General features: G+C 57.3%; 1 long non-coding RNA gene across 1 annotated transcript; it reads right to left on the reverse strand.

Moving 5' to 3' along the window:
* Positions 1-1,566: 1,566 nt before the first annotated feature.
* LOC135308377 (uncharacterized) lies at positions 1,567-5,147 on the reverse strand. The gene is made up of 3 exons (XR_010368815.1): positions 5,052-5,147; positions 4,661-4,732; positions 1,567-1,640 (listed from the first exon to the last, which is right to left on the reverse strand). It is a non-coding gene; the product is annotated as an uncharacterized LOC135308377 (long non-coding RNA).
* Positions 5,148-11,164: the final 6,017 nt, after the last annotated feature.

Consider the following 11,164-nt stretch of genomic DNA (forward strand, 5'->3'; position numbering starts at 1 on the left):
CACATCTGTAACACAACAGCCACAGAAGCTTCCGTCACCTGGTGCCTGCCCGCTTGTCTACAATTCTTCCTTGGTGGCACACTGAGAACATACCTGCAGGAGGCTCCAAGGGCTTCAAAACTTTATTCATCCAAGCTGATGGAGAAGCCTTCCCAGCACCCTCATCTACAATGCAGCACAGATGAGAACATTTTCCAGTGTGTGATGGGATCTCTTTCTGCCACAGGGAACTGGGCACTGCCAGGGAGTCGGGTAAGGCCATGGGAGCCAGATGTGAATAGACATGGCCAAAGCTGCCCAGGAGCCTGGGGAGCTCTGGGCTGGCTCCTGGTCACTCTCCACACTCTTTCCCTGCCCTCAGCAACATCCCTGGGAGGGGTGGCTGCAGCAGTGCAGGGACCTGGAACTCTCCCCCTCACACACAGAAGAAATCCTCCCTAAAGCATGGGGGAAAACTGCAGCAGGCAGTGCCACAGCTATCCATCCTGCCCTCCCTCTGTCCCTCCTGCCCTCCTTCTGTGGGGAAACCCCCCAGATCCCAAGGGGAAAAAACCAGGCCCTCTCAGGACACACTGGAGCCTTGCTCTCCCCCTCTGTCCTTTCCCCACCGTGGGCACCCCGTGCAGTCACTCCCAGGTTTCAGGACATGTCTCCCATGGAGGGACCCCAGCAGGACTGCTCAGTGCCCTGCGCCTGCTCGGGATAATTCCCCTGGGCTGTGCCGCTCTAGTCCAGGCTGTGCCCGCACTGCCAAACAGCAGAGAGGGCAGCTCAAGCCTCAGCAGGGCTCAGGCCCAGAGGCACAGCAATTACCTCCTGTGCCTGTGCCTGGCATGGCCTCCCTTCCTGGAGCTGAGGCTGGCATGCAACCACTGCTTCGTCCGGGAAATGCTTCTTTCTCCACAGGCTCTCCTTTCATTTCTGGAGAATGGAAAAGAGACAGCTGGATCAGATGAAAACATTCCTGACTGGGAATGGGGAAGGGGACAATTTCAGGAGGCATCACTTGTGAAAGGAATGCACAAGGATCAGAAAACACCCAGGATTTTGGGACAACCCAAGGCTGCTTCCTTCCCCAAACAGCCCCAACATCTGATCTGCCTGGACACCAGGAAATTGCAGGGGATCTGAGGGTGGGCATGGCCTGTGGTGCAATTGGGGCTGTCTGCCAGCTGATGCCAAATGCCTTCCTGCAGAGGCTGGGCAGAAGCTGCAGCCAGGCCAGGCTGGGAAACAGCCCTGCAGGGCATGAAAGCAGCAGCGGGGCAGCAAGGCTGCCATGGATCCCTTCCTACTGTGCCGGGCACGGCGTGTCCAGATGTGCAGCCAAAGCCCCCGGCTACTGAGTCCCAGGAGCAGCATGAGGGAAATGCACCCACCTTGTCTTCTCTGCAGACGTTCCTTCAGCATTTGCCACATGATTTCTAATGGGTCCTGGAATTTCCTGCCTGCCATGTCTTTGGTCTTTCCTGTCAGAGGACCTTAAGAGAAAGTAGTTCCATTTCCCAGGAATGGACCCCACAAAAGCAGGGCTCAGCCTGAGGGGTCAGCAGGGACACACTACTCACCCCTGCCATGGGAGCTGGCCTTTTGTGCAGCATCCAAGGTAGGAGTTGGTGAGGTCGTCCCTGCAGACACGCCTGTAACACAAAAGCCACAGAAGCTTCTGTCACCTGCTTCTTACCAGTCAGTCAAACATTACGCCTTGGTGGGACAGTGAGAACATACCTGCAGAATGCTCAGAGGGCTTCACAACTTCAGAGCGCCAGGCTAATGGAGAATCCTTCCCAGCATCCCAGTCTGGAAGCAAACCAAGATGAGAACTGTTTCCATTGTGTGCCAGGGCTGGCTCTGGCCCCGGGCTGGCGGCAGGGCTCCCGCTCGGGGCTGCTCCTGTGCCTTGGGCCTCTGGGCACTCAGGGCCAGCTCCGCAGCAGCTGCAGCGCCAGGGACGTTGCTGCACCAGTCCCGTTTCCCCGGGGCTCTGAACGAGCTCCAGAGGCCTGGAAGCTGAGGCGCCTCCAGCTTTGGCTGCTGCCGGGCCGGGCAAGGGCAGGCCCTGGGGGAAGAGCTGCTGCCACACAGCCCCGGCCAGGCCTGAGCCCGGCACAGCAATTACCTGCTGTGCCTGTGCCCGTGTCTGGCTTTGCCTTCCTTCCTGCAGCAGGGGCTGGCACCGAAGATGGAGTGCTTCCTTCAAGAAATACCACCTTCCACTGAAGCACTATGTCCATCTCTTGACAAAGGAAGGGAGACAGCTGCATCAGATGGAGCTGTTTCCCACTTGGGTGGTGGCATCAGAGGTAATATTTGTGAAATTTATGGAGCAGGAAAATGGCCAGGTTACAGTGGCATGATGAAAGCACTTCCACCACCAAACAGCCACCCTTTTCCTAATCTGCAGGGCTGGATATAGTGGGGGATCTCCGGGTGTGTTACAGTTTGGGCATGGCCTGTCAGCTGATGCCAAATAACTTCCGGCAGAGGCTGGGCAGAAGCTGCAGCCAGGCCAGGCTGGGAAACAGCCCTGCAGGGCGTGAAAGCAGCAGCGGGGCAGCGAGGCTGCCATGGATCCCTTCCCACTGTGCCGGGCATGGCGTGTCCAGATGTGCAGCCAAAGCCCCCGGCTGCTGAATCCCAGGAGCAGCATGAGGGAAATGCACCCACCTTGTCTTCTCTGCAGACATTCCTTCAGCTCTTGCCTCATCTGTTTGGATGGTTCCAGGGATATCTTATCTGTTGTATCTTGGATTTTCCCTGTTGGAGTACCTTAGAGAAAAATATTTCCATTTCCCAGGAATGGATCCCAGAAAAGCAGGGTTCAGCCTGTGGGGTCAGCAGGGACACACTACTCACCCCTGAGATGGGAGCTGGGCTTGAGTGCAGCATCCAAGGTAGCAGCTGGAGAAGCTGGAGAAGTCTTCCCTGTAGACACATCTGTAACACAACAGCCACAGAAGCTTCCGTCACCTGGTGCCTGCCCGCTTGTCTACAATTCTTCCTTGGTGGCACACTGAGAACATACCTGCAGGAGGCTCCAAGGGCTTCAAAACTTTATTCATCCAAGCTGATGGAGAAGCCTTCCCAGCACCCTCATCTACAATGCAGCACAGATGAGAACATTTTCCAGTGTGTGATGGGATCTCTTTCTGCCACAGGGAACTGGGCACTGCCAGGGAGTCGGGTAAGGCCATGGGAGCCAGATGTGAATAGACATGGCCAAAGCTGCCCAGGAGCCTGGGGAGCTCTGGGCTGGCTCCTGGTCACTCTCCACACTCTTTCCCTGCCCTCAGCAACATCCCTGGGAGGGGTGGCTGCAGCAGTGCAGGGACCTGGAACTCTCCCCCTCACACACAGAAGAAATCCTCCCTAAAGCATGGGGGAAAACTGCAGCAGGCAGTGCCACAGCTATCCATGCTGCCCTCCCTCTGTCCCTCCTGCCCTCCTTCTGTGGGGAAACCCCCCAGATCCCAAGGGGAAAAAACCAGGCCCTCTCAGGACACACTGGAGCCTTGCTCTCCCCCTCTGTCCTTTCCCCACCGTGGGCACCCCGTGCAGTCACTCCCAGGTTTCAGGACATGTCTCCCATGGAGGGACCCCAGCAGGACTGCTCAGTGCCCTGCGCCTGCTCGGGATAATTCCCCTGGGCTGTGCCGCTCTAGTCCAGGCTGTGCCCGCACTGCCAAACAGCAGAGAGGGCAGCTCAAGCCTCAGCAGGGCTCAGGCCCAGAGGCACAGCAATTACCTCCTGTGCCTGTGCCTGGCATGGCCTCCCTTCCTGGAGCTGAGGCTGGCATGCAACCACTGCTTCGTCCGGGAAATGCTTCTTTCTCCACAGGCTCTCCTTTCATTTCTGGAGAATGGAAAAGAGACAGCTGGATCAGATGAAAACATTCCTGACTGGGAATGGGGAAGGGGACAATTTCAGGAGGCATCACTTGTGAAAGGAATGCACAAGGATCAGAAAACACCCAGGATTTTGGGACAACCCAAGGCTGCTTCCTTCCCCAAACAGCCCCAACATCTGATCTGCCTGGACACCAGGAAATTGCAGGGGATCTGAGGGTGGGCATGGCCTGTGGTGCAATTGGGGCTGTCTGCCAGCTGATGCCAAATGCCTTCCTGCAGAGGCTGGGCAGAAGCTGCAGCCAGGCCAGGCTGGGAAACAGCTCTGCAGGGCATGAAAGCAGCAGAGGGGCAGCAAGGCTGCCATGGATCCCTTCCTGCTGTGCCGGGCACGGCGTGTCCAGATGTGCAGCCAACGCCCCCGGCTACTGAGTCCCAGGAGCAGCATGAGGGAAATGCACCCACCTTGTCTTCTCTGCAGACGTTCCTTCAGCATTTGCCACATGATTTCTAATGGGTCCTGGAATTTCCTGCCTGCCATGTCTTTGGTCTTTCCTGTCAGAGGACCTTAAGAGAAAGTAGTTCCATTTCCCAGGAATGGACCCCACAAAAGCAGGGCTCAGCCTGAGGGGTCAGCAGGGACACACTACTCACCCCTGCCATGGGAGCTGGGCTTTTGTGCAGCATCCAAGGTAGGAGTTGGTGAGGTCGTCCCTGCAGACACACCTGTAACACAACAGCCACAGAAGCTTCTGTCACCTGGTTCTTACCAGTCAGTCAAACATTACGCCTTGGTGGGACAGTGAGAACATACCTGCAGAATGCTCAGAGGGCTTCACAACTTCAGAGTGCCAGGCTAATGGAGAATCCTTCCCAGCATCCCAGTCTGGAAGCAAACCAAGATGAGAACTGTTTCCATTGTGTGCCAGGGCTGGCTCTGGCCCTGGGCTGGCGGCAGGGCTCCCGCTCGGGGCTGCTCCTGTGCCTTGGGCCTCTGGGCACTCAGGGCCAGCTCCGCAGCAGCTGCAGCGCCAGGGACGTTGCTGCACCAGTCCCGTTTCCCCGGGGCTCTGAACCAGCTCCAGAGGCCTGGAAGCCGAGGCGCCTCCAGCTTTGGCTGCTGCCGGGCCGGGCAAGGGCAGGCCCTGGGGGAAGAGCTGCTGCCACACAGCCCCGGCCAGGCCTGAGCCCGGCACAGCAATTACCTGCTGTGCCTGTGCCCGTGTCTGGCTTTGCCTTCCTTCCTGCAGCAGGGGCTCACACCGAAGATGGAGTGCTTCCTTCAAGAAATACCACCTTCCACTGAAGCACTATGTCCATCTCTTGACAAAGGAAGGGAGACAGCTGCATCAGATGGAGCTGTTTCCCACTTGGGTGGTGGCATCAGAGGTAATATTTGTGAAATTTATGGAGCAGGAAAATGGCCAGGTTACAGTGGCATGATGAAAGCACTTCCACCACCAAACAGCCACCCTTTTCCTAATCTGCAGGGCTGGATATAGTGGGGGATCTCCGGGTGTGTTACAGTTTGGGCATGGCCTGTCAGCTGATGCCAAATAACTTCCGGCAGAGGCTGGGCAGAAGCTGCAGCCAGGCCAGGCTGGGAAACAGCCCTGCAGGGCGTGAAAGCAGCAGCGGGGCAGCGAGGCTGCCATGGATCCCTTCCCACTGTGCCGGGCATGGCGTGTCCAGATGTGCAGCCAAAGCCCCCGGCTGCTGAATCCCAGGAGCAGCATGAGGGAAATGCACCCACCTTGTCTTCTCTGCAGACATTCCTTCAGCTCTTGCCTCATCTGTTTGGATGGTTCCAGGGATATCTTATCTGTTGTATCTTGGATTTTCCCTGTTGGAGTACCTTAGAGAAAAATATTTCCATTTCCCAGGAATGGATCCCAGAAAAGCAGGGTTCAGCCTGTGGGGTCAGCAGGGACACACTACTCACCCCTGAGATGGGAGCTGGGCTTGAGTGCAGCATCCAAGGTAGCAGCTGGAGAAGCTGGAGAAGTCTTCCCTGTAGACACATCTGTAACACAACAGCCACAGAAGCTTCCGTCACCTGGTGCCTGCCCGCTTGTCTACAATTCTTCCTTGGTGGCACGCTGAGAACATACCTGCAGGAGGCTCCAAGGGCTTCAAAACTTTATTCATCCAAGCTGATGGAGAAGCCTTCCCAGCACCCTCATCTACAATGCAGCACAGATGAGAATATTTTCCAGTGTGTGATGGGATCTCTTTCTGCCACAGGGAACTGGGCACTGCCAGGTAGTCGGGTAACGCCATGGGAGCCAGATGTGAATAGACATGGCCAAAGCTGCCCAGGGGCCTGGGGAGCTCTGGGCTGGCTCCTGGTCACTCTCCACACTCTTTCCCTGCCCTCAGCAACATCCCTGGGAGGGGTGGCTGCAGCAGTGCAGGGACCTGGAACTCTCCCCCTCACACACAGAAGAAATCCTCCCTAAAGCATGGGGGAAAACTGCAGCAGGCAGTGCCACAGCTATCCATGCTGCCCTCCCTCTGTCCCTCCTGCCCTCCTTCTGTGGGGAAACCCCCCAGATCCCAAGGGGAAAAAACCAGGCCCTCTCAGGACACACTGGAGCCTTGCTCTCCCCCTCTGTCCTTTCCCCACCGTGGGCACCCCGTGCAGTCACTCCCAGGTTTCAGGACATGTCTCCCATGGAGGGACCCCAGCAGGACTGCTCAGTGCCCTGCGCCTGCTCGGGATAATTCCCCTGGGCTGTGCCGCTCTAGTCCAGGCTGTGCCCGCACTGCCAAACAGCAGAGAGGGCAGCTCAAGCCTCAGCAGGGCTCAGGCCCAGAGGCACAGCAATTACCTCCTGTGCCTGTGCCTGGCATGGCCTCCCTTCCTGGAGCTGAGGCTGGCATGCAACCACTGCTTCCTCCGGGAAATGCTTCTTTCTCCACAGGCTCTCCTTTCATTTCTGGAGAATGGAAAAGAGACAGCTGGATCAGATGAAAATATTCCTGACTGGGAATGGGGAAGGGGACAATTTCAGGAGGCATCACTTGTGAAAGGAATGCACAAGGATCAGACAACACCCAGGATTTTGGGACAACCCAAGGCTGCTTCCTTCCCCAAACAGCCCCAACATCTGATCTGCCTGGACACCAGGAAATTGCAGGGGATCTGAGGGTGGGCATGGCCTGTGGTGCAATTGGGGCTGTCTGCCAGCTGATGCCAAATGCCTTCCTGCAGAGGCTGGGCAGAAGCTGCAGCCAGGCCAGGCTGGGAAACAGCCCTGCAGGGCGTGAAAGCAGCAGCGGGGCAGCAAGGCTGCCATGGATCCCTTCCTGCTGTGCCGGGCACGGCGTGTCCAGATGTGCAGCCAACGCCCCCGGCTACTGAGTCCCAGGAGCAGCATGAGGGAAATGCACCCACCTTGTCTTCTCTGCAGACGTTCCTTCAGCATTTGCCACATGATTTCTAATGGGTCCTGGAATTTCCTGCCTGCCATGTCTTTGGTCTTTCCTGTCAGAGGACCTTAAGAGAAAGTAGTTCCATTTCCCAGGAATGGACCCCACAAAAGCAGGGCTCAGCCTGAGGGGTCAGCAGGGACACACTACTCACCCCTGCCATGGGAGCTGGCCTTTTGTGCAGCATCCAAGGTAGGAGTTGGTGAGGTCGTCCCTGCAGACACGCCTGTAACACAACAGCCACAGAAGCTTCTGTCACCTGCTTCTTACCAGTGAGTCAAACATTACGCCTTGGTGGGACAGTGAGAACATACCTGCAGAATGCTCAGAGGGCTTCACAACTTCAGAGCGCCAGGCTAATGGAGAATCCTTCCCAGCATCCCAGTCTGAGAGCAAACCAAGATGAGAACTGTTTCCATTGTGTGCCAGGGCTGGCTCTGGCCCTGGGCTGGCGGCAGGGCTCCCGCTCGGGGCTGCTCCTGTGCCTTGGGCCTCTGGGCACTCAGGGCCAGCTCCGCAGCAGCTGCAGCGCCAGGGACGTTGCTGCACCAGTCCCGTTTCCCCGGGGCTCTGAACCAGCTCCAGAGGCCTGGAAGCTGAGGCGCCTCCAGCTTTGGCTGCTGCCGGGCCGGGCAAGGGCAGGCCCTGGGGGAAGAGCTGCTGCCACACAGCCCCGTCCAGGGCTGAGCCTGGCACAGCAATTACCTGCTGTGCCTGTGCCCGTGTCTGGCTTTGCCTTCCTTCCTGCAGCAGGGGCTCACACCGAAGATGGAGTGCTTCCTTCAAGAAATACCACCTTCCACTGAAGCACTATGTCCATCTCTTGACAAAGGAAGGGAGACAGCTGCATCAGATGGAGCTGTTTCCCACTTAGGTGGTGGCATCAGAGGTAATATTTGTGAAATTTATGGAGCAGGAAAATGGCCAGGTTACAGTGGCATGATGAGAGCACTTCCACCACCAAACAGCCACCCTTTTCCTAATCTGCAGGGCTGGATATAGTGGGGGATCTCAGGGTGTCTTACAGTTTGGGCATGGCCTGTCAGCTGATGCCAAATGCCTTCCTGCAGAGGCTGGGTAGAAGCTGCAGCCAGGCCAGGCTGGGAAACAGCCCTGCAGGGCGTGAAAGCAGCAGCGGGGCAGCAAGGCTGCCATGGATCCCTTCCCACTGTGCCGGGCACGGCGTGTCCAGATGTGCAGCCAAAGCCCCCGGCTGCTGACTCCCAGGAGAAGCATGAGGGAAATGCACCCACATTCTCTTGTCTGCAGGGGTTCCTTCAGCTCTTGCCTCATCTGTTTGGATGGTTCCAGGGATATCTTATCTGTTGTATCTTGGATTTTCCCTGTTGGAGTACCTTAGAGAAAAATATTTCCATTTCCCAGGAATGGATCCCAGAAAAGCAGGGTTCAGCCTGTGGGGTCAGCAGGGACACACTACTCACCCCTGAGATGGGAGCTGGGCTTGAGTGCAGCATCCAAGGTAGCAGCTGGAGAAGCTGGAGAAGTCTTCCCTGTAGACACATCTGTAACACAACAGCCACAGAAGCTTCCGTCACCTGGTGCCTGCCCGCTTGTCTACAATTCTTCCTTGGTGGCACACTGAGAACATACCTGCAGGAGGCTCCAAGGGCTTCAAAACTTTATTCATCCAAGCTGATGGAGAAGCCTTCCCAGCACCCTCATCTACAATGCAGCACAGATGAGAACATTTTCCAGTGTGTGATGGGATCTCTTTCTGCCACAGGGAACTGGGCACTGCCAGGGAGTCGGGTAAGGCCATGGGAGCCAGATGTGAATAGACATGGCCAAAGCTGCCCAGGAGCCTGGGGAGCTCTGGGCTGGCTCCTGGTCACTCTCCACACTCTTTCCCTGCCCTCAGCAACATCCCTGGGAGGGGTGGCTGCAGCAGTGCAGGGACCTGGAACTCTCCCCCTCACACACAGAAGAAATCCTCCCTAAAGCATGGGGGAAAACTGCAGCAGGCAGTGCCACAGCTATCCATCCTGCCTTCCCTCTGTCCCTCCTGCCCTCCTTCTGTGGGGAAACCCCCCAGATCCCAAGGGGAAAAAACCAGGCCCTCTCAGGACACACTGGAGCCTTGCTCTCCCCCTCTGTCCTTTCCCAACCGTGGGCACCCCGTGCAGTCGCTCCCAGGTTTCAGGACATGTCTCCCATGGAGGGACCCCAGCAGGACTGCTCAGTGCCCTGCGCCTGCTCGGGATAATTCCCCTGGGCTGTGCCGCTCTAGTCCAGGCTGTGCCCGCACTGCCAAACAGCAGAGAGGGCAGCTCAAGCCTCAGCAGGGCTCAGGCCCAGAGGCACAGCAATTACCTCCTGTGCCTGTGCCTGGCATGGCCTCCCTTCCTGGAGCTGAGGCTGGCATGCAACCACTGCTTCGTCCGGGAAATGCTTCTTTCTCCACAGGCTCTCCTTTCATTTCTGGAGAATGGAAAAGAGACAGCTGGATCAGATGAAAACATTCCTGACTGGGAATGGGGAAGGGGACAATTTCAGGAGGCATCACTTGTGAAAGGAATGCACAAGGATCAGAAAACACCCAGGATTTTGGGACAACCCAAGGCTGCTTCCTTCCCCAAACAGCCCCAACATCTGATCTGCCTGGACACCAGGAAATTGCAGGGGATCTGAGGGTGGGCATGGCCTGTGGTGCAATTGGGGCTGTCTGCCAGCTGATGCCAAATGCCTTCCTGCAGAGGCTGGGCAGAAGCTGCAGCCAGGCCAGGCTGGGAAACAGCCCTGCAGGGCATGAAAGCAGCAGCGGGGCAGCAAGGCTGCCATGGATCCCTTCCTACTGTGCCGGGCACGGCGTGTCCAGATGTGCAGCCAAAGCCCCCGGCTACTGAGTCCCAGGAGCAGCATGAGGGAAATGCATCCACCTTGTCTTCTCTGCAGACGTTCCTTCAGCATTTGCCACATGATTTCTAATGGGTCCTGGAATTTCCTGCCTGCCATGTCTTTGGTCTTTCCTGTCAGAGGACCTTAAGAGAAAGTAGTTCCATTTCCCAGGAATGGACCCCACAAAAGCAGGGCTCAGCCTGAGGGGTCAGCAGGGACACACTACTCACCCCTGCCATGGGAGCTGGCCTTTTGTGCAGCATCCAAGGTAGGAGTTGGTGAGGTCGTCCCTGCAGACACGCCTGTAACACAAAAGCCACAGAAGCTTCTGTCACCTGCTTCTTACCAGTCAGTCAAACATTACGCCTTGGTGGGACAGTGAGAACATACCTGCAGAATGCTCAGAGGGCTTCACAACTTCAGAGCGCCAGGCTAATGGAGAATCCTTCCCAGCATCCCAGTCTGGAAGCAAACCAAGATGAGAACTGTTTCCATTGTGTGCCAGGGCTGGCTCTGGCCCTGGGCTGGCGGCAGGGCTCCCGCTCGGGGCTGCTCCTGTGCCTTGGGCCTCTGGGCACTCAGGGCCAGCTCCGCAGCAGCTGCAGCGCCAGGGACGTTGCTGCACCAGTCCCGTTTCCCCGGGGCTCTGAACCAGCTCCAGAGGCCTGGAAGCTGAGGCGCCTCCAGCTTTGGCTGCTGCCGGGCCGGGCAAGGGCAGGCCCTGGGGGAAGAGCTGCTGCCACACAGCCCCGGCCAGTCCTGAGCCCGGCACAGCAATTACCTGCTGTGCCTGTGCCCGTGTCTGGCTTTGCCTTCCTTCCTGCAGCAGGGGCTGGCACCGAAGATGGAGTGCTTCCTTCAAGAAATACCACCTTCCACTGAAGCACTATGTCCATCTCTTGACAAAGGAAGGGAGACAGCTGCATCAGATGGAGCTGTTTCCCACTTGGGTGGTGGCATCAGAGGTAATATTTGTGAAATTTATGGAGCAGGAAAATGGCCAGGTTACAGTGGCATGATGAAAGCACTT

The sequence above is a fragment of the Passer domesticus genome, chromosome 9 (assembly GCF_036417665.1).
Source record: "Passer domesticus isolate bPasDom1 chromosome 9, bPasDom1.hap1, whole genome shotgun sequence".
NCBI lineage: Eukaryota > Metazoa > Chordata > Aves > Passeriformes > Passeridae > Passer > Passer domesticus.